General features: G+C 35.2%; 1 pseudogene; it reads left to right on the plus strand.

The window, feature by feature from the left end:
• Positions 1 to 11593: 11593 nt before the first annotated feature.
• LOC103289698 (60S ribosomal protein L37a-like) lies at positions 11594 to 11882 on the plus strand (annotated as a pseudogene).
• Positions 11883 to 20114: the final 8232 nt, after the last annotated feature.

The raw sequence follows: 20114 nt of genomic DNA on the forward strand, positions 1-20114 counted from the left end.
CTGGCCAGTCTGCTCAGTGGTTGGAGAGTTGGCCCATGCACCAGAGTCACAGGTTTGATTTCTGGTCAAAGGCAAGTACGTGTGTTGTAGATTCTATTTCCGGTACCAAGGATGTATGTCTCTCACATCAATGTTTTCTCTCTCTCCCTCCCTTTTGCCCTCCCACTCTCTCTAAAAATCAATGGAAAAAATATCCTCTGGTGAGGATTAACAAAACACACACACACACACACACACACACACACACACACATGCACACACACACAAACCAAGCATCTCTTTCTGGTTTACTTTTTTGTATATGGCTTCTTAATCAAGTAACATGTATAGAAGGCCTAAACAGGCAGTCGGACATCCCTCCAGAGGTCCCAGATTGGAGAGGGTACAGGCTGGGCTGAGGGACAACCCACCTCCATGCACGAATTTCATGCACCGGGCTTCTAGTAGTATAATAAAAAGCTCCAGAAGACTATACCACAAACTTTACTTACAGAAAGTAACTCAAAAGTCTACATTGAGAACTTTGGTGTGATTTTTTCCTCATCTTTGAACCATTCATTAAAAATATCAATCCTCTATCTAGTAAGTAAATGACAGTATATTTAAAATAAATAACTTTCATATTTTCCTTCAAACTACCAGTTTTATAAATTTAAAAAACATATCATTTCATAAGGAATAAGTATTATTTTGGGCACAATCGAATCACATACATTTTTTCTTTGACTCAGAGAAGAATTTGAGAGATCAAAAAGAATATATTTATGTTGGTGCTAGCCTCTCTATATAGCTTAGACCAGGTGGCTGTTCTTAATGCTGAAGTCAGACTCAAGAAGCAGCCAAATGCTCCTAAACATAGGGACGCTATATAAATCATTTTGGAGTTTGATCAAAGTGTTTTCAATAGAAAAAAAATGCATATTTCTTCCTGTGTAATGACACTGGGTAAACTTTGGAGAAAAAATCAGTACATTTATGAGTCTTATTAGTTCTTTGGTAATTGACAAAGTAAACAGAAAAGCTTTCACCGCCTCCCCTCTTTTCATTGGACCAGTTCCCCCATTTCCATCTTGTTTTCAATGAATTCTGGGCAAAATAGTCTCTCCACTAACATCTGGTTAAGGCTTGAGATGCCAGAGGTAGAGACAAGGGACTGAGCCCTTCCTCATATGAAGAGGGTGGGATTACCCTCTGGTGGAAAAGGCTTCTTGGACCCAGGTAATAGGAGGAAGATGAGGGACACTCAGGAGGTGCAGGATTAGAGCCAGAGCACGGCCACCAGGGCACACCCCGAAGGCCCTCACAGGGCAGCATCCTTCAAACACATAAAAGGTTACTTGGTGTAAAAAGAACTGCTTGTGTGAAACATGTTTTTAAATCTTCCCGCTATTATTCAATTTGTAGATGATAAATACAAAGAAACTAGTAATGAATTTACAGATTTATTAATTAGTGGCAATAGGACCAATAGGCTATTACTCATAAAGTTGTAACAACAAGAGCAGAAAAATCATGAGTAAACAAATGATTAATTGAATAATTCTTTCAATTCTCTATAATTCAAAAAAGTCCATTTTTATTGAATCATAATTATCATGGATCTCAGAAACTTCGTTGCCTAATTTTCTTAAATTAGAGCAGTTCTTCAAAAGAAAGGACTAAAGATCTTATAATTATATTGATTTCTTTCATTAAAGAAAGTGTCCTCCAATTTTTTTCACTCAGTAAAATGTAAGATCTACAATACAATGTTATTTTGAAAATTGTCATACACTGCCACTGAATTAAAATTTGATAGCTATTTTGGGGGGTTGTTTTCAGGTTTTAGCTTTTTATTAAAAAAGGCTCATATGGACATTCTTGATCTAGCTTTTGATGATCATTAACATTTATTTTGTGTGTGTGTGAACCCATATTATTTTAAAAGAAAATATATAACATAGAAGATATACATAACTGCACGCCCCCTACTGGGGATCTAGCCCGCAACCCGGGCATGTGCCCTTGGCGGGAATTGAACCTGGGACCCTTTAGTCTGCAGGCCGATGCTCTATCCACTGAGCCAAACTGGCTAGGGCAGAAGATATATATTCTAAAAAAATCTTCTTCTGTATATACATCTATGTGTAATACTTTGAGAGCTGCTACTCAAAGGTAAATCACCTATGAATGAGACTGAACAAAGCATTTACTGACAAACCTAAGAAGATAGCACCACTATAAAGCTTGTTAACGTAAAAACATTCAAACCTGTAAAGAATTTTTCTGAGTTTATTTGAATCAAACTATCAACAATTTCAGGGAAGCAACATCTCAATGAATTGCAGTGGTCGCCAACCTTTCTGACCTCGAGGGCCATGGGTTGGTGACCACTGCTCCAGAGAATGGCGGTTTTTCATCTATTTTTATACATTGCAATCAAAGGATGGGATGTAGGTGGGTTACATGAAATCCATTGGTGATAGATTAGAGAGGCGGGAGAAAGCAAAGGGGGAACCTCTGGGATTGGATAAAAAGTAAAATGACAGACACATACTTAGGTGGGTGCAGGATAGTTAACAGTCAACAATTAACATGATAATAATAATAACGAGGGAATTTGTGGTATCCATCCTGGCACATAGGCACATTAGGTTGTGCCTCAAGGGGTCCAGAAAAAGGGAAGTTACAAGTTACCCAGTCATTTCAAGGGTATGTTATCATAGATGCAAAAAGACAGATAGGCTCAGTTAAGGTAAAGGTTGACTTTGTCGGTGAAGATACCAGTCTAGGAAGTAACTACCCACCATAACTATTCTTAGTTAAAGTTTAATTTCAGACCATCCTTTGTGGTTCCTTTAGATCTCTGAGTTTGCAAGACCACCATGCAGGCCTTCCCTGAGCTTGTCAGGTTAGCATGTGGCCCCTTTTATCCACAAGCTGCATATCTATAGTGGTGGAAAGATGGAAAAAGCTGGCCTTTCAGTATGTAGTCTAAGGCTCAGTGACTATATCTGCTGTGTATCACAATTTACTTGGGGGCAAGAGTCCTGACCCACCACTTTGAGAATGGTTTTTGCATAGGATTTTAGGAATCTGGATAGAGTTTCAACTGCATATGTATCAAGAACATACAATATATGTGTGTGCATTTTTATAGTAATAGATTTATAAAACTTAATGACTTAAAACATGGTATATTTTCTCCTGAACAGAATAAATAAAAGAATCACAGACTTAGAAGTTAGTATTGAATATTTGATGAAGAAAGTAACACAGAGATAAACATATGAAGAATATTAAATTTAAGTTTTGAGACAATAAGGTTAAATTCAGATGCCTCCAATAGTTTTAAAATACATTTCTAAAATTAAGAATAAAAGAAGAAAGTGATAATCAAATGATCATTGAGAGCTCTCTAGTATTAAGAATATGCAATATTGCCCGGCCAGCATTGCTCAGTGGTAGAGCATCGACCTATGAACCAGAAGGTCACTGTTTGATTCCTGGATAGGGCACATTTCTGGGTTGCAGGCCCAATCCACAGTGTGGGGCTTGCAGGAGGCAGCCAATCAATGATTCTCTTTCATCATTGATGTTTCTTTCTCTCTCTCTCCCTCTCTCTCCAAATCAATAATAAAAATATATTTTAAAAAAGAAAAGAAAAATCAATATTTGCTTGGCCAGTGTGGCTCAGTGATTGAGTGTCCACCTATGAACCAAGAGGTCATATTCCTGGTCAGGGCACATGCCCAGGTTGGGGGTGTGTGGAGGAGGCAGCCGATCAATGATTCTCTTTCATCATTGATGTTTCTATCTCTCTCTCCCTCTCCCTACCTTTGTGAAATCAATAAAAATATATTTTAAAAAAAGGAAAGGCAATATTAATGGTGAAACAACACAAAACAATTTGATGTTTGATTTACTATTTACTGACCTGAACAAACACAAAAGAGTGAGAGAGGCAGTCCTTGGCTTACGCCTAAAGTGAAGAGTGGATCTGTTGTAATGAATATCCCAGCACCAGATTGTTCTGTCTAGAATAGTAAATTCACAGAACCAAGTGGGAAATGACATAAACAAGGATTTTGTGGAAAAGGAAACAGAACTCCAGAAGACAGCACTTTGGCCTGACACTGGAGGTCACTGGCACTGAGGTGGCTTTGGAGGACTCTTAGAAGAATCACTGCAGCCAATTCCCTGGAAGGTCCACAGTAAAAACAAACCAAAAAAATAGCTCTTGTCGCATTGCATCTCAGAGAATTAATTTATTAGCATAATAAGATTCTATCAAAAAACTATCAGAACTAACTGTGGGGAGATTGGATAGCTGTCAAGACCAGGTAAAGGGAGGATTAAAGCTAAAAATGTATACCTTAATTGCATCCTTAACTACTTCCTTTGATCTTCTCTTCCCACAAGGTATGTGGTGCAACTAAAAGTACATTGAACATTTTGAGTAAGAATTGGGGAAATCAGATGAAATATGTTTTTATTTTCTTGTTTGGTAGAGGAACCAAGAATATTAATACTGCAACTTTCACTTGAAATGCTTTTTTTAAATCCTGGCTGTTTTGGCTCAGTGGATAGAGTGTGGGACATGGACTGAAGGGTCACTGGTTCCATTCCAGTCAAGGGCCTGTACCTCAGTTGCAGGCTCAATCCCTGACCTTCATGGTCGGGCCTCATGTAGGAGGCAACCAATCGATGTGTCTTTCTCACATTGATGTTTCTCTCTCTGTCTCTCCTCTTCCCTTCCACTATCTCTCTAAAAAAAAAAAAAAAAAAAAAATCAATGGAAAAATACCTTCAGGTGAGATTAACAACAAAAACTGCTCCTTTTGTGTTACGATATATTATAGATATTTTTCTAAAAGTAAATCTCAGCAAGTATATTGTACTCTAATATAATATTATGCCATAATTTATTTTACCCATTACTTGTTTTTGGACATTAGATTTTTAAAAATTCTATTATTAAAAATGCTGAATAAACAACCTCAAAATTAAATACCACATAATTGTGATGACTTAGTGGTAAATTCTTAGAGGCATAATGAATAATAATGTATGAATAATTAAGTAGAAGCTAGGAATAAAATAAGAAATCAAATTAGAATCTATTGTAAAACAACAAAATCTGATCATGTAAAATTATTTCAAACTGAATGAGGAGATGAGACCAAACAATTGAAATTATGTAGTTGGACATTGCTTAGTATGTTAGTGCATAATATGAAAAACTAACAAAATCATGAAATAAAAATACGAGCATATCATTTAAAAATATGAAATTATATACCAGGGGTAAAAATTGAAAATAAAGGAAAGAATCTGCCTCTGAGAAGAAAGAATCAGGAAGGAAAAGAGTTGAAACTGAGAAGCACTATTTCTCTTGTAGTTCTTTCAATTATTTTACTTTCTAACTTCTATGATTATTTAATTATATAAAAGTTAAAATGAAATGAAAAGTGGACCAGTTTATTAGGAAACCACATATTCTAGATTTTTCTGTCTCCTAGAGCACATACAAAATGTTTTTGAAATTGAAATGAGGTATGGTCTTGACATATCAAAGATGCACAGGACTAATGTCAATATATTCTTCTAGTGTCTGTTGGATTCTCCAATAAGATTATGGAACTATATTCAACTTTCATGATTGGTTTTGTTGTATAGTTTGCTGAAAAGAAGTTAAAATTTCATGTTGTAGATGTGATTAGGAGGCATGTAATTCTCTTATTATATTCTAAGCAAAGGTTTACATAGGCATATAAAGTTTTTCCTTTTTAATAGCATTTGTAGCTACTTGTAGCTCTCTCATTGTTTCTCTGTCTCACACACACACAAATAAACATACATATGGATGCTCATGCACACACTAACCACCATGCATAAACTAGTTTCATTATTTATATACTATCATATATAGTATAATACCCGGAGCACTCTACTATTAATGAGAATATTATTCTTAGGGAATCAACCAGGTGACAAAGTAGATCAACACTGGTATTATTTTCACTAATTTAAGATCATTTAAGAAGTTCTAAATATTCTTCATTTGTAAAATGCACCCAACTATTTATGTCGGTATATTAGGAACCATGAATAAAAAGGTCTTGAAGTATTAAAAACCTACTGTCACCCTGTAGCCACCTGCCCTACAAGAATGCAAGGTTCTGTGTTTCCTATTGCTTCTTGTCCCCAAGTCCTACTTTTATATTTCAAAGAAACCAATGAGCTTTTCCTGTGGTGCTGTCTCTGGATATTATTCATTATAAATCCCTAAAGAAATGTTTTAAAATGTGCATTTTTTTCTGAATTTACATTTTGAGCCTTTTATGCTTATATTATCAATCCCATCTCTACCTCAAGTAAGACAGAAACCAAACAACAACCTTCTAAAGTGCAAAATACTTTAGGAAAATTATTGATTATCTTTCTGCTATTCAGTTGAATTCTCATTTAAGGATACAGCATTAGAAGTTTATGATTTATTCAAATATGTTAAACACTTCAGTTGGGTTGCATTCTACATACATAGCAATATATTACCCTGAGGAACTACCCAAAGAATTAAAGAAAAAAATAAAAAGCCTAACAGTAGTGGGTGATAGAAAAGAATCCTTTTCTGGAGAAGTGTAATATTATTCACACTGTGAAGTATTTATCAGTATCAACAAGATATCTTCAGGGAAGCTTTTCAGATATATTTTTGATAACATATTTTTGGATAAAAACAAAAATGACCTATGTGGATCTAAAATCTCTACTACCTTTATTTTACCAGTGGGCTTTTTGTTGAAAGACCTTTATAATTATTTATAATTTATTTTTAATTAATGTAAAATGAGAGCTCTCTGTACCTGAGTGACCTCATTCCATTTTCATCCTGTCTTCCCTCCCCACAGTATTTGATCCCTCTGAGCACACATTTTGCTGGAAACTATCTCCTCTGCTTACTCCCAGAGACTACTTCTTCTATTTTCTTCTGTCGCTCTGACAATTATTTTAATGGGTATTCTTTAAATTTCTAATTTTTTACACATGATTTCTACATATGTTTTAAAAAAACACCATAAGGTATTAATATTCATTCCATCATGTATTACATATGTTAATATAATAAATTAAGAGTCCAACAGCAAAATAAACTTAGAGAAAGCATGTTTAAGCCAACTTACATGAGGGGACTTTTCAGAGACATTTTGTACCATCAAAAGACATACTTCTAAGTAAAAATGCAAATAGAATTTCAGAACATCCCAAATAAAAGTTAATATAGTTACTTTACATAGATATCTTATGAAAGTATAAGTTAATAAACTCTAGCAGAAAATGGTCAAAAAGTATACAAATTTCCAAATTAAATAGAATATTTTAAGATATTCCATTGCTCTGGCAATCAACAAAATTATTAAATTGATGCTATTAGATGTCACATTTTGTCCATAGGATGAGGCAAATAATGAAACAAAATCCATGGTATCTATATTTGCAGAGGACAGGAATACATACATCTATTTGTATTTTCATGCAGTGCTGCAGATAGTCCAAATTGGGACCTCTCTGCAGGTGAGTAATTTTCAAGATATATTAAGCCTTAAAATGTGCATTCTGATTGAACATGTTACTCCTGTATCAACTTATTATTATTAAATTATCACAGTTATATTTATGAATTTTAACTTTCAGGCTGTCCATCCAGAATTCTTGAGTAATAATAATAATAATAATAATAATAATAATAAAACAAATTTGTTTAATTAACTTTAAATAAGAAGAACAAGTACTTGGTTAAATAAAATATGACATATTATAGTGTTGTGCAATGTTAGTTATAACTTATTTTGTAGAATAAACATTTATGATATATTGCAACATAAGAGAAGAATTTTTAAGGCAAATGACATAGCATTGTCTTAGTTTAATAATATTTGTATGTACATGAATTTGTGGAGAGCAAAATGCCTGCATATATGGAGTCATTGACAGTCATCTGCTCTGGGAAGAGGATTGACAAGTGATTCACACTTTATGCTTCTCTGTACACTTCAAATTCTCTGTAATGAAAGCGAATTAATTGGTAATCTGCTCAGATGTATCCACGCATACTAAACATTGTCACTCTCATGATTTTCTTCTCATATTCTCTCTAAAGTAAAAATTAAGAGGCATTTGAGTACCTTACACATACCAGGTAATATAGTAATTACTGATGGCAAAACAATGAATACAACATTCTTATATTTATGTACTGTGAATGTATCATGATAGCTGCTAAGAGAAAAGCTAGTAACAGGTACTATTAGAATAATGATGAACAGACCTTGATCTAATCCAGTAGCTTGGGAAAATCTTTCTGCAGAAACTATGTCTGAGTTAAACATAAAGACTTAATCATAAGTCATAGGGATACAGTATAGATAAATCGTTCCAGGCTGAAAGAAAAGCATAAAACAGACAAAAAGCCATGCAGCAGAGGGCATGTGTAGAAATATGGAAAACTTCTTATTAAAAATTGAAAACAGATTGGCAGTGGCTGATGGGGAATAAGACTGGGGAGATACATAAAGTCAGGATAATGGTGATCCACTTAACCTATGGAAAAAAAAATTGAACTGTAGTCTGTTATGGAAAACAACATTTTAGAAACAAAGGTTCTCATTTTAATCTTTCTCAGCATGTTTTCTCTATTTATCCAATCTTATTTTATGAAGAATAACTAAATTTTTTATCTATAACTTATATTTATCTCTTGAGTTTTAAAATTGCTTTTCCAACTAGATACTAGTAGACAGACTGTTGAGCCCCAAATCCATTATATATGTAAATCGTGTGGGGGGAAAAATGCCAATAATTCTTTGCCTACCACCCTCCTTTGTGCTGATCTCCATCTCAGTTAATGGCATCTCCAGTCACTTCATCTTCAAACAGGAAGCCTTAGATTCATTGTGTCTCGATGTCTTTTCATCTGCACATTTTCTTCTTCCAACATGAATTAGTACCCTTCTCTGATTCCCCATTAATATCATCTCTATCTTCATTCATTCTTATCCAGGTTCCACAAATTGCACCTGAACTGATCTCCAGAATGCTAGTCTCTTCAATTTTCATTTTTTTCCCCAGATCGATGCTCCATTATACCTATAGTTCTAAGTCTGTTACTTACTGTCTTTAAATTACTCTCCAATCAGTTACATTAATATCATTATTATTATGATGATTTTTTGCTTCTTTTTGTTTTTCCATAATGTTCTGACTGCATTTCCTTATTAGTTTTTGCTACTGTCATTAGAGATATATGTCTTCTAGTACCATGTTGAAAATGAAAAGGACATCAGTGGCATTTTTTTAGATCATCTACTTTAATCATGTTCATATCATGTCCATACTCATGCTCTTCCTGAAATGGGGCTTAAGGATGGCATTTCACATCTCTCATGATAAGTTTTCATAAAACACTTATAGCTGTTTAAGATTCATAAGAGCAAAGTATATGGATTTCTTGTTCATGTTTCTTTGCTTCCTAAATGTGTATGACAGTGCCTGGCACATACTAGATGCTAATCCAATATTTGTTGCGTGAATAAAAATATTTTATTTTATATTTCTATCTTCTCTTTGAATTAAGAGAAATACATCCAGTCCTAGTTGGCTTTATCAAGAGCCAGTGCTGTGGGTTGATCTTGGTGCCACTTTTTGTGTGGGCAACTTCATGTGTAGTACTGCAATGTAGGGTAATTTAGGTGGAAATTTTCTAACTGATTTTTCATGTCCCCTAGGCTGAACTCAATCTATTTTATTAAATAGGAAATCTCGTTTCCTAACAATCTGAAGAGATAGAAAAAAAAATACTGCTGGGAGTAAAGATGGAAACAGCATAAAGGAATTCCATTTCTTTCTTTCAGAGAGAGAGAGAGAGAGAGAGAGAGAGAGAGAGAGAGAGAGAGGAGGGGAGATTATAAACTAAAGGAAGGGATAGGAAATGTTTTTGTTGTTGTTGTTTAAAAAAGGCATTTACAGTCAAGAGAAGAGGAAGAGAATAGCTTGGAAAAGGATTAATAATCATTCTAAATATCCCTAGAAGGGCGAGTTTGACTAGTTTTTATCAGAATAGTACACTTTAATCATGAGTTTTTAATTCTGGTTCTATCAGCCTAGAATTAAATGCAAATTATTCTTAGATTCTGGCAGAATATTAATTCCACCATTAATTTGTTCACTGACTACGTTTAGGGAGTGAATGCAAGCCATGGTATACAAGCCACTGAATAAACTGTAGTTACTACATTGATGAAAAGAACAGATGATTTTTTTTGCCTTCAAGGAGAGCATGGTGACACAAACAACAAATGGATAAACTAAAAGTGAAAAGTGCAAGTCCTTATTCAGACAAAGAGGCCAGAAAGGAGTGAATCAACAATTTTAGAGATATAAGAAGAGTGGAAGAGCTATTATGGATTGGAAGGCACCAGCTCCTTCATAGATATTATTGCTATTCAATGCTTTTGAGTGAGTCTATGAGAAATGCCAGGCCAGAGGTTTGAGAGTGTTTTTTTTTTGTGTGTGTGGGGGGGGGAGGGGCATAATAGAGTCAGAAATCAGGATAATTATTTGAAATTTACTTCTTTTAAAATACTGGCAGTAAATTGATTTTAAAAAATGTTGTGCTAGCTACTATTGATTGTGACCTAAGAAACCTCATTTTATGGCCATATTGCCCCAAAGGTCTGCAACATTTGAAAACAAACAAAAAATAAATAAAAAAACACAGACATATATCACCATGGCAAATAAAGGTACATGTCTTTGAAGAGAGAAAAAGAATGCAGTACCAGTTATGCCTAAGTAAAACAGAATGTTTACAAAATGCTTCTTAAGAAGTCCAATATTATTCTAAGATTCAACTTTTAAAAAGCCAAACATGTCAAGGAATAAAAAACCAGTCCCTCAGGCAGAGGAGAAAGTATTGCAAAGGGCTGGGGGATGAGAATAAGCTTATGAATTAATGAATGAAGGAGAATTTCATGAGTTGAGGATCAAGGATGAAATGGGAACATGGTTTTAAATGGCATGTTATCTCTATTTGAAGCTGGGATTTATTCTATATTCAGTGGGAATTAGAAGGCTATACACTAGGGAAAGTGTTCCACCTAACTTTTGTTTTAATTATCTGTTACTACATGTTTTAACATTTACCTATTCATTATAATCATTTTAAAGGGATTGTAAGAAAGATTATATAAATAATTTATAGCCAGATATATTTTAAATGGATGCCTCCAAAATATTAAAATGAGAATTTATTCTTCTGAAATAGGAGTTATGAAATTTCCTTTTGTGTTACTCAAAATGTGGCTTTAGTCTATTTCTCTGTTGTCAAAATATATTTGAAATTCTCCTCTCTCCCAGTAATTCATTGTCTTGTTTTTCTATTTTTACTTGGTTTAAGCCAATCAGAATCTCTGAGCATAACGGAATACTATTGTACTTAGGTAGAAAGAAGTTCTATGAAGGTTCGGAGCCATTTCATGTGGTACTATAATATTACCCTTGTGCATGATGAAGAAAATGCAATGCATTTTTGTAGAGAATAGTTTCCGGCGACATGACTAAAAGCACCAAAAAGATTGGAATGGCCAGTAAATACAGGACTAGTCATGGCGCCTCCCTCAGGACAATGAGGAAAATTGAAATCAGCCACCATGCAAGGTACACTGCTCCTTCTGTAGCAAAGCCAAGATGAAGACAGGAGTTGTGGGATCTGGCGCTGTGGTTCCTGCATGAAAACTAGCTGGCGGTGCCTGGACCCGCACACCACTTCTGCCATCACAGTGAAGTCTGCCATCCGAAGACTGAAGGACCCATCGGAGCTCCACAACTGGAAACAGTGCTAACCTCTACTAAGTGGGTTAATTTACGTAACAAAACAACAACAACAACAACACAAAACAAAAGAAGAATGTGCCTTAAGAAAATGTTACCTCTGCTTGTAACTGGGCATGTTTTCTTTACACGACCAAAGATGTGATAGAATTTAACTAAAATTGTCTAAAACCTGCTAGGATAAGATCTTTTGCATGTATTAATGGAATATTAATAGCAAGAGGCAGAATCAAATGAACATTTGTAGACAAAGAAAAATGCCATCACTACTTACAGAAAGAGGTGTGTAAGGCCATTATACTAAAAATTACTTATAGTCTGCCTTTGACTCTGAATCTACTCTAAGTTTCCATTACTTCACTTATTAGAAAAAAAATGTTCCAGATATTAAGAAAATGCCTCTTTATTTTAAATGCCAATTTAAATTAGCATATTTCCACTTAACTTCTCAATGCACTCCATACAGGCAATTATCTAATTTGATTTTTGAATACTTTATGCTACCCAGTAACTTATACTTTTCACTACTTTTCTAATTTTAGATCATGCCTTCCAATTTAGCATTCTTTTTAAGTTTTATGTATATTTTGTTTGAGTCAGTTTTGTAGTCCCCTTGATCATATTCACAGCTTTAAATATGTCACCCAAAACACAAGATGGCTTTATTTGTGAAAGCTTTCAATGATGCCAATTCAGAAATAAATTACACATCAGAGTGAAAGAAATGTCTTGATTGAAGTGACAAATTACATTTTTTGCAACACTTTCTAAGAAAAAGCACAGATGTAAAATATTATATTAGTGTCAAGAGAGTGAAATATTCTTAACAATTCTCAAAAAGTTCCTAAAGACAAAATAAGCTTTATGATAATTTCAACATATTTGATCTTCTGAAAGCAAATGTGATGTCTTCTAATTACATACTTACTTAAAATATGAGAAAGAAATATGAAATAGAGGTATTCATTGTATTATAGGATAAATATTTTAGCTGAGATGACAGTATCTTGAAGAAAATTCTTAAATGTGCCCAATACCAACCACCCTCTGATTCTCCAATTCTGTATACACTTTCAATTTTAGGTAGCATCTGAAATTGCCAGAACACTAACTTTCCACTTGAGCTTCTCTGGGCTCAAGCATTGTGACTTTTCCTTTAAACTTCATAGGAGCCCCTCAGGCAGTCCTCACTGGGAAGTGGCTGAGAGGAATCTTCACCCAACTTCAGTACAGCAGTGTTTGGGCTTCAGTGTTTTTGAAGACAAGTTTCTCACAGAACATATAAAATCAAAATCACTGTTTCAGAAGGTTTTTCAACAATGCAGGGAATTTGGATGCCAAATAGTCATTTGTAAATAAGAGATCACAAGTTCTATTTCATCTCCTCCCCTTTTGTTTAAGGGAGAATAGTATCCTTTATAGTTGACTTCTTTCAGTTAGAAATTTTATATTACTATAAAAAATGTAGAAACATGACTCTTATACACATATTAAGTGAACACGTGTCAAAGAGTTCATCAAAATCATTTTTTTTTTAATGAAGAAAATAGTAAGGAGTTAAAACCAATGAGAATTTGACCTTCAAAAATTTTTCTCCTCTACTGGGCAAAATTCATTTGAATTGCTACAGGTAAAAGCATTTGCATTACAATGTTTTCTATAAATTAATTTCTATTCCTACAGAACTATAAAATGGACTAGTCAATCAAAGTCAGTCAAAGATACACATTCCTATAGAATTAGAAAATGCCAAGGATGCACTTGACAATCCATCCCCAGATGCCATTTAAAAGATGCATCATCTCATTTGCCCATTTACAATTCTTTGACATTTTTTTTGACAAGAAGTATAAGTGAGTCTCCCCTCAAGTCATATGAAATAAATATCTAAGCATTTATTAGATGAATAGCTTGATTTTTATATTTTATATAATATATCAAAAGTTACAAACATAAATTCACAAAGTTAATTGCCTTTATATTATTTTTTTTCTTAATATCAAGATGTCAAAATTATTCTGATTTCTTTTAGAATTTTGGTCTATTTTTCTAACATATCATTTTAGTTTATTTAGAAAAGAATTAAAGAATTAAAAAAAACACTTTACTAACCTTCATGTTTTTACAATTTATTATTCCCATCCCTGCTTTTCTAACAAACATTTCAGCAGAAAGGAATCAAAGAAGGGGGGCCAAGAAGAGAGAGAACAGACAGCTCTGTAAAACCATTCTTCATATAGAATATTAAATATTGAATATAAAATAAAATAATATATTCAATATTAAAAGTTTATGTTCTTAATTAAAAATTAATGGAATCAGAGGAATAATATACATAAAATATTAGAGTAAAATAAGATTAACAATGTAGCTATTTGTAAAATGAAGAATTTCATGGATTAAGACAAGGTAAAAATAGGGAAAGCAGTCAGGTGATCAGAAAACAAAACTTCTAGTTGGAGACTATCACACTTACTTATTCTAGGCCATCCTCTAACATATTTTGTTCATTCAATGTACATTCACAGTAATATGAAAATGAAGAAGTATATCTGAGATCTTTAACTATTCAGGTGAAAAATGGAAATCAAAGGGGAAAACAAATAAAATGTTAGACACAATTTTTCAAAACATAACCTGAATTTTAAAATAAGGTATTTGCTCAAGTGAATTAATTAGCTCATCCTGTTATATAGTATGAGCTCCTGAGGCCCTGAAATTTTATTCAACATTCACATGGTAATTCAGAATGGTTTACTCGCTATAGAATCAGGCTCTTGCTGTTTTTACAATAGGAGTACACAAAGAATTAGTGTGTTTACACTATAAGAGAAGGTTTTAAACCTTTAAACAGGATTATTCATACTCCTGTAATTTATAATTATGTATAATAAAGTGTTCCCACACATAATAAAAATATGCAGATAAAAGGACAATTTTAATTGGTTGACATTATAAAACTTAATTCCTAGAAAATTAAAGTCCATTGTATTTTCTCTATAGATTATCATTACTCTCTCTAGAAGACTCATCCCTCTTTCCCCCTCTATCTTTTCTGACTCAATAACATCAGTCAAATGGGGAAATTCAGAGATATTCTTAAAAGAAAGATATTGTTTTAACTGATAATGGGAGGTAGTCATTTCAGGATTACCCAGGATTAAAGAGAAGAGATCTATAATGTGGATATCATAATCAATGCAAGATAACATATTTCCCCTAAATTTGTTTGGAAAATACCTCTGATTGGGAGATATATCATGATTTACATCCATGTACATTTTCATTAATGGAAATACTATAAAGTCAATTTGAAATGGGATTTTAATGTTTTTGTTATTATAGAATCCACTTTCAAAGTTAATTTTTAGAAACACTGTCTAATAATTATGACATTTATTTTAGGTTTATTAAAAATAAAATCCTCCTTACAATTTTATGACCAAGTTATTGCTAAAATAGACATTTATTTTCTAGACATCCGTTGGTGCTTTGAGAGTATATCATTCAGGATAGGCTGAGTTAAGTTATTATAACAATCAAACCCTAAATGGTTTATTAGAAGGTAAGTTTATTTCTTGCAATGCAATCTATATGCTCTATGGGCATTTTCAGGAGGGCTCAGTTCTTTGAAGTCTTATCATCAGCATAGTATAGAGAAGGGAGGATGGCTGACTCTTCCATGAAGAAGATATACACATTGTTTCTGCTCTCATTTCATGTAACTTCCAAGGGACTAGGAAGTACACTCCTGTCATGTTTCCAGAACAGATACTAGAAAATACTGGTTTACAGCACCAGTAACTGCCTTAGAGATGAGATAAGTCACATCTTGGCGAAAAGGAAGTGGTAGGAAGCAATAATGTGAACTCTGTCCTTTCTTACTCAAATAAAACTAAATTTTGAGTTCTCCAAAATTTATGACTCCCCTTAGGAAAAAGAAAATGAAAATATAAATAATCTGTATTCTGAAATGTCAAATCCCACACGCCTTCCACTTGAAATCTTTCCCCTTTCTACCTCCTATGCCACATTCACCCATTGTAACCGATTTCTTTTCCCAAACTGGCTTTTGTCCAAGAGAACTGGTGAATTAATTTATATTAATTGCAAAAAAAAAAAAAACACAACACACCTGCAAACATATGAAAATCCCTGTAAGAGATAGTGTAATGCAGTAATGATAAGCACGGCATTGTGTTAGACTTCCTGAATTCTGTCCCCTGCCTTGCCACTTATTTGCAGGGTAAATTTGGATGAGTTGTTAAACCTTTCTGTGTCTTAGTATATATTTCTGTAGAGTGAGGGTGAGAAGACTCCCAGAGAGCTGAAACATGTAAAGTCTGTAAAACAGCTCACAATATGCCTTGAATTAACGTTAGCCTGAGATATAGTAAAATTTTGGTTCGGAATAAATCAGATTTCTATTTTTATCAGATACAGACTTTTATTTGATTAAATATTAAGATTTCTGCATTCTAAGTTTTTGAATTCTAAGTATTTAGTTCAGTATTTGTCTAGCAATATAGTGTAAATTTCCCCCAATTAACTCATAAAAGACAGATTTTATAGTTCTTTTTTAAACCACAGAAAATATAATTTCATTAATTTAAAGGATGAACCACTTTTTGGGTCATGCTTCATCCATTGAATACAATATCATTGAATTGAGTGAATATATATTATAATATTTTATTGAAAATTATATTTTAGAAAACTCAAACTTATTCAATCAACAGTATACTTTATTATGCATGTATATTTCAAAATTTCCAAAATATTGCTTAACTTGCCAAGAGTTAAAATTGTGTTGAGTATCCAAAATCAAATTCATGTACTTATCAATCTGCTGAGGATAAATAGCAATTTATTAGATAATTGGGGTGTAAATTGTCCAAAGAAATATAAAATACTGGTGTTATTTATATATGATTATATATGCATTTGTTTGCATTATATCCAGCACAAGAAAAAGACTTTTGTACTTTTGCTATCAGAGGAGTACACAACTGGGATTCCTCTGATGCTTGTGTGGTTCTTCGGATGTTGCTGAAATAAGCACTTTCAGGAGCCCCCACGGGAGAATGAGGTGTGGTAGAAGACTATTTGTGTGGAGTTACATTCCTCAGTTTCCAATGTCCAATTTCCCGTAAGCCAGTCCTGAAAGAGGGGCAACTATGGGTTCAACAAAGCCAAAAGCAAGGCCAGCGTCCAGAGCTTCCATTCTATGTTGCAGCTGGTTCTAGCTCAGCATCAGGTTAATTGAAGTCACTTGACTGTGGGCCATGTGAGTGAAGGCAGGGGATTACGCCCCTGCAACAGGAGTCCCAAGAGGGCCACGTGCCAAGAGTTTATATATTCAGGTTTCTTGCCCTTGCAGTGGCCATGCCTATTCTGGCCACTGACTCACTTCCAGGTATGACTGACAAGTAAGCATCTTCCCAAATCACTCAGACCTTACTGGGCATTTGCCCAAACTGCCTTTGTTCAGTTCCTTCCCCCACTGATCAGAGTGTTAAATTAGTAAAGCTGTATCAATGGCATGCCTATATTATCTAGTCTTTCCTTTACTCCTTTCCTGTTAAATAGTAACCAGATTATTACAACCGTATCACTTTCACTTGTGATCAGTGTTTGGTTTGTGAGGTAGAAATGGCTATTTTAAGTTTTTTAGTTAAAAATTAAATTCTGTTTAATAGTGACTTAATTTGAAAATCAGAATAATAAGGCTATTTATTGAAATATAGATGTAAATGCATAAAATTTGGAACATTGTTAATGAGATATTTAAAAAACTGCAAGAAGTTATATTTACAAGTGGAAGAATGACCACTTGTAAAGTGGAAGGGATAATGTTGTCTGCAAGATAACTTTAATAATGATGGAATTGATTAACGTACAAAGTAAATGACAGTATATTCTTTCACGGTAGTTGGCACTGTGACACTTCCACAAATTTGTTATCATATATTGGTGTTGGTGCCTAGGGAAGGCTGCTCCAAGATATTCCACAGTAGCATATTGATTATTTTGAACTCAACTCACCTGGGAAGCAGCAAGAGCAGGAAAACTCTTTCACTGCCCTGTGTCCCACTAGGCAGGAAACAAATCTCCATATTTCCTCCCCACCCCTAAAGGACTGAGAGACAACCTTATCACAAGAGTTACAAAACTAGGTCAAATGAGAGTATATAAACCTTATAACACCTTTACTAATTTATCACCCAAGTCCAAACTTTGTTTGGATTCCAAATGAATACCCAAACCTGCTTAGATTCAATTTAAGTGAACACTAATTTTCTTTGTCCTGTCAACTTCTCACAGATGCATTACTTCTTTATTTAAAAAGTATAGAAAGGTGCCTACTTTGATCACCTCTTTGAGCCTCATTTTATGATCTGAGCATCATTAATGATTCTTCTGAGTGCACATATTAAATTTGTTTTTTTCTTCTGTTTTTCTAGTCTTGTGTCAATTTTATTATTTCATAAATAGTCTCGCCAGAAGAACTGAAGAAGTGTAGAATGGGGGAATCATTTCTCACTCCCAAGCATTGGCATGTAAAATGACACTATTGTAATTAGCTAGTTATTAATAACTAGAGGCCCTGTGCATGAAATTCATGCACGGGGGGAGAGGGGTGTCCCTCAGCCCAGCCTGCACCCTCTCCAATCTGGGACCCCTCTCACAATCCAGGAATGCTGGCTCCCAACTGCTCGCCTGCCTGCCTTCCTGATTGCCCCTGACTGCTTCTGCCTGCCAGCCTGATCACCCCCTAACCACTCCCCTGCTAGCCTGATCAATGCCTAACTGCTCCCCTGCCAGCCTGTTTGCCCCTAACTGCCCTCCCCTGCTGGCCTGGTCACCCCTAACTGCCCTCCCCTGCAGGCCTGGTCACCCCTAACTGCCCTCCCCTGCAGACCTGTTCCCCCCCAACTGCTCTCCCCTGCAGGCCTGGGTCCCCCACAACTGCCCTTCCCTGCAATCCCAGTTGCCCCCAACTTCCCTCCTCTGCCAGTCTGGTCACCCCTAACTGCCCTACCCTGCAGGCTTGATTGCTCCCAACTGCCCTCCCTTGCAGGCCTGGTCCCTCCCAACTACCCTCCCCTGCTGGCCATCTTATGGCAGCCATCTTGTGTCCACATGGGGGCAGCCATCTTTGACCATATGGGGACAGCCATCTTGTGTGTTGGAGTGATGGCCAATTTGCATATTACTCTTTTATTAGATAGGAGGATAAGAAAGGAGGAGAGAGAAGGCCAGACATTAGAAGCATGGCCATTTGGTTAACTTCATCAGGAAGCTGCAATTTCACACTCCACAGGGACCCTCAAGCCAATTCCCTGCAGATCACTGGGGCAAGTAGTCCAACAAAGGGGAGATAGGTGCATCTTTCAAAGGCTCTCATGCTGCTTTCCAAATTTGGGAGCAAATATATAACTAAGGTATTTCTGTGCATTTAAAAGTGAAAAATTGTTTTCTAATAAAAAGTGAAATTTCAATTACAATGTAATTCTTTATTCTCTAGCAGCACTGCCCAATACAACATTTTGTGATGATGGAAATGTATATGTCTGTTGAGCACTTGAAATATGACTAGTGTAATCAAATAACTGATTTTTTAAAAGTTTTTGTTTATTTTAGAGAGAGAGGAAGGGAGAGGAAGAGAAACATCCATCAGCTGTCTCCTGCATAATGGGGATCGAGCCTGCAACACAGGCCTGAGCCTTGACTTGGGAATCAAAGCAGCAACCTCTTGGTGTATGGGCAACACTCAACTGACTGGGCCACACCAGCCAGGGCCAAATAACTGATTTTTAAATTTTATTTTAATTAAATTAAATTTTATATTTAAATAGCCACATGTGAAAGTGTTTATCATATTAGACAATATAGCTTTAAAGTTTATTACTCTGGCTTTTATTCATTTTATCTAAAACTAGGGGCCCAGTGCACGAAATTCGTGCACATTGAAAGGAATTGTGGGCCACGAGGCTGCGGTGGGCACAGGGGCAGATCTTGGCCCATCCTCCATGCCCCGCCCAGCCCCTCCAGCCACGGCCCCCGGTCCCCTGTCTGCTGGCAGTCCCACTCCCACTGCCGCTGCTTCCATGTGCTGATGGCGCTGGCCCTGCTGGGACCTGCTGACAGCACAGAGCGATGGGGGCTGGCACCAGCAATGGGTGCGAGCAGTGGCTGCTGCCCCGATCGCCCCTCAGGAGTAGGGGGAGATGGAGAAGCCC

This window comes from Eptesicus fuscus, chromosome 8 (assembly GCF_027574615.1).
Source record: "Eptesicus fuscus isolate TK198812 chromosome 8, DD_ASM_mEF_20220401, whole genome shotgun sequence".
NCBI classification, from domain to species: Eukaryota; Metazoa; Chordata; class Mammalia; order Chiroptera; family Vespertilionidae; genus Eptesicus; species Eptesicus fuscus.